The 4,412-nt window shown below is 36.7% G+C and overlaps 1 long non-coding RNA gene across 2 annotated transcripts; it reads left to right on the top strand.

Annotated features, from left to right (window-relative positions):
• The first annotated feature begins 2 nt into the window (after positions 1-2).
• Positions 3-4,385, top strand: LOC109369817. 2 transcript variants are annotated; one of them, XR_002119330.1, is made up of 3 exons: positions 3-54; positions 2,932-3,000; positions 3,748-4,385. It is a non-coding gene; the product is annotated as an uncharacterized LOC109369817 (long non-coding RNA). The 2 variants fall into 2 exon arrangements; XR_002119331.1 differs by having other exon boundaries at positions 3,623-4,385.
• The last annotated feature ends 27 nt before the right edge of the window (positions 4,386-4,412 follow it).

Raw genomic sequence — 4,412 nt, 5'->3', positions numbered from 1 at the left:
TCAGTTTTGGTATACTGTGCTGGGAGAGCATAGGCAGACAGAAACCCTTTGAAGGTATTTTCCTATTGCTCACATCTGATTTTATTGCAGCGGTGTTTCCTACAAATTCCTTTACTGTAAAGAAATGATGACACCAACAGCATTGTCTGTTCAAACAGCCCTCTGCCTTTTGTTACAGTTAGAACACAGTTTGTATAAAGCATGATGTAACAATTGCCATAGTCAAAGAATGATCCCCCATCTATAGTGGTGGGCATCAGAGAAAGACTTCGTTGCTATAGGCTCAGTTCTGTATGACAAAGCTGATTGAAGGTCTTCTGCATTTTGCAGGCTAAGTGTAATAAAAACACTGTGTAGAACTTTACGGTGCTATTCACACAGCTTTCACCACTGCCATCTCGTGGCTGCACCTTTTCTTAGGACTGATACACACTGTAAGGCTTTATATAAAACTGTGTCCTTGTGATATAATAAATACATGAATATCTGTTCATCTAATTTGATTTATTGTTTGTACAGAGCTCTTTGTCCAGAAGTAGTCTGTTGCAATAGGTGGCTACAGTCATTTTTAAACACTAGCACATCTACTAACAAGAGTGTAAATATATTTTTACTTTTGCCTTTAAAAACAGTCTTTGTTTTAACACATGTGGAATAACTTATGCTAAATATTGTTTTAAGAGTACCTGGATCTTTGGTATTTATTGCCTATTGGTATATATTTGGTATTTATTTATTTCCTACACACTGCACGTCAAACAGCCCCACTGGGAGCTTTGACAGAGATCTGTAACAGCTTACAGCCTGCCAATTCAGAGAAGTTTATATCAAGCAATTTGCCCAAGAAGAACAGGCTATTGCACTTTATCGCTGTATGCTGTCATCAAGAACCAGATTACAGACCACGTGCTGCAGGTAGCATTCAGGATTTACTTTCTTTGTAGAGTTTGTGATAGAAATAGTCTTGCTGGAAAGATTGCTCTGGTACTCTTAATCAATGGCATACCAACTGAAGTGGAAGGCAAAAAGCCTTTAGATTATCATCAGAGTGCTGTAGATTTTTTTAGCTTTTTACAAAAGTAGGAAACCAAGATTGTTTAGTATAATGTAGTAAATAAAAACATAAAAATAGCCAGCTAAAGATTGACCTGTCTTAAGCATTTATTTCCATTGCATAAGCAGTTCAATTCGAGGTGTGCTAAGAGTTACACTGACATCATTGGTGTGGTTATCCTAAAAAAAATACACAAAACCAAACAATAAACCAGACGAAAAACAGCCAGGAAATTGTGATATTTGAGGACTAGTGTACAAGCTGATTCTTCAAAAAGTTGTATGTAATCCTTCTGCAAGTGCACATCTGTATCAACATCTGTAAGAAAAACTGATTTTGAGTGAATGATCTTCACAATGGATTCATGAAGAAAACCAAAGGTTGTATGAGGTAGAAGCTGTATTTAAACTGATCTAATCTAGTTCATTCAGCTGCTCAACATAACAGTGAAGTTAATATTCAGTTGCATAATTAGTGAAGTTTGTTGCAAATATCGATGCCTAAATATATACACAATTTGGTATGCAACATGGTATATCTAAAATGCTTTATTCCTCCTACTGAAAGTGCAGACTTTCTAAATGGGATTTTGATGAGTATAAGTAAGAAGGAAATTTCCACCGCAGTCTACAATCTGATGCATGCAAAGGTTTGTGCAAAATTAAGTTTTTTACTTGATTTTTTGATTGCAATCCTTGCAGTCCAAAACAGAAGAGCTTTTGAATTTATGGCTTTACTGGACATGCTCAAGAGTACCCTTTGGCACCTCAAGTTCATTCAGGAATTGTAGAAAATATACACTGTGAGCTATTCTGGCTGGTCCTCTCTAGAAACCTCATCAGTTGCTTCCTGAGGTTGCAAAAACAATAGTGCCTTCCTAGTCACAAGCTATAATCAAATATAGCTTGCTATCGTCTGTCTCCATGCATGTCTACACAAATCTGACTGCCATAAATGCAGTTATATCTATCAAATAGATATTGATAGACATAGTGAGGAAAATACATGGGCATGTTTCAGCCCTTGAACAAGTATTCTGACTCCATTTGAACTTGCAAAACCCATTCTGTGTGGTTGATTTTGTTGCTGTGCTTATGTGAGCGACCTAAGTTAAGGCATACCAGATTATTTTTATATATTGCAATCATATTCTGCAATTATAAAATAGATTTGATTGACACTTTAATGGTTGGCACAGTTATGGTCCAAGTCATTTTATTACTTCTGAAGCTTATAGAATATTTGGCAATACATCCCTAAAAAATTTAGCACTTCAGTCCCCTTTGAGTAAGATTTTATTTTTCTATTTGCTAAATCAAAAGCAATCATTATTATTGTTTAAATAACTGGAGAGATAATATGTTCAAAATGACTGAAATAGCTATCAGAGATATTTAAAATGGATTAATTCATAAGTGCTGAAGGGCAATGAGTTGAACAAATCTGCTGCAGATGTACAAAATGGAAAAAAGTTTTAAGTATCAACATATCCTTACAGCAGACATCATTTAGTATGCTAAACACAGGATGCTCCTGCTATGTGTATACTTGAAGGACATGTTATAGCTAGCCCAATATACATATCTTAGTACAGGGCTATTTTCACCTTCTAGTGCATAACCCAAAAACTAGATTTAAAATTAGAAATGAGAGAAGCAGTAATGGAGTAAAGTCAGGTTCTACACCCACTTGCAAAGTTGCTACCAAGTTGTTCTATGCAGTTCACTATTATCATGCATTGGCATGCCCAACAGTATGACATACATGACATCCTTGTAAATTATCAGTGTCAGTGTAAGTTCTTGCTCCTTACAACTGTGAATTGAGCAAGCGTTCTGCATTCTTACTAGTGTTCCTGTGCTATTTTTTTTTTCCAGGAGACAGCAATTAATGCATGCAAAGGTTCAGAAGTATACACATTGCAGATAGGCCTGCAGAACTCAGAGGTGAGTACATGGCATTTATTTGAGAATCTTACAAGAGTCTTCTTGCTTCTCCTGCCAGAGCTGACACTGCATAATATAAACACTGTAGGGCAGTGTTACTTTGTCTCTAACAAGGGCATCTGCAACTGGTTAAGCAACAAAACCCTGTTTTACTCTCCTACAAGCAGCAGACTGTTGCTTTTGCAAAAAGACTTTCCATTTGAACCTCTACTTCATGAGGATGATGAATGGCAAAAACCTAGTTTTCCTTGTGGTGTTTACAAAATGCCACCTGGGAACAAAGATCGAAAAAAGCTTGAATTCTAGCATATTCAGCTCATTTTCTTGAAGAGTAAGGATAACTGCTCTGTGATCACTCTGCAGCATACCACTAACAACCATTTTCAAAGTGATATTGGCACTTGCTGCAGGCCTGCCAATACTGAAAGAGACAAAGCTCATGTACCTGGATAGGAGAGAACTTTAGCTAGACAATTTGTTTTCTGTGAATTGTCATGGCTGCTGGCAGCACAGGCTGCAGAATCAATTCAGGACAGCCATAACATCTAGGACAGTTAGCCTACAAGTCTGTGCTGCCACAGCAACCTAGGCGTCTAGCTGAAGATGAATTATTTGTCTACAGGCTGAACAACTGCCTGCCCATCCTTCCCAGAACTGTGATACAGCCTTGAATTCCAAGAAATAACTGCTTGCAAACAGTTTTGAAAGAAAGTTTCCAAGAAAATTCTCCATTTTAATTTTTTTCAGGTCATCTGTCAACAAAAACTCCGCCAGGTAATGAGCAAGAAAATCCCTCCTGTAGTACCAAGTTCATCACCTATTCTACTTGGTAGCAGTAGAAATATTGCAGGAAGAGAAAATATTCTTGAGGCTGATCTGACAGGTCCTATCGCACAGGACTCAACAAAGAAAAGTCTCTGCCTTCAAATATATTCAGCTCCAACTATACCAAGGAAAATTACTACTATTTGTTCCACATACATGTATTTTTCAAGTATAGTTGTCCATTTTTAGAGCTTTGCTCTCTACTGGTATCATTCAAAGCATGAGCTCACTGCAGAAGTGCTTTTTCTGTATTCCTCATACCTTTGGAAACAGAAGTTGAGCCACAGGAAATCAATTAACTTATAATAATATTTGCATTTCCAAGCATTTTACTTCTTATCAATAGCTGCCAGACTTAGAATAGAATTTTCTGGAACTTATGAAACAAATCCATATAGAATTCCTGAAAAACACAGAAGCGTGCTGTAGTATATGACAAAATCTTCCCAGGAATAGTGTCCTATTATCAAGTGTCCAAAGAACAGCTAGTAATAAAAAGGTGCTCTCGAGTTAGTCAGATGATATATGTTATGTTCTGTTGCTGTTCAATTTAAGGGTCTCATCTTGTTCATTTTAAACTTTTTTTT

Source organism: Meleagris gallopavo, chromosome 13 (assembly GCF_000146605.3).
Source record: "Meleagris gallopavo isolate NT-WF06-2002-E0010 breed Aviagen turkey brand Nicholas breeding stock chromosome 13, Turkey_5.1, whole genome shotgun sequence".
Lineage (NCBI taxonomy): Eukaryota > Metazoa > Chordata > Aves > Galliformes > Phasianidae > Meleagris > Meleagris gallopavo.
This window is presented reverse-complemented; position numbering and strand designations above follow the sequence as displayed.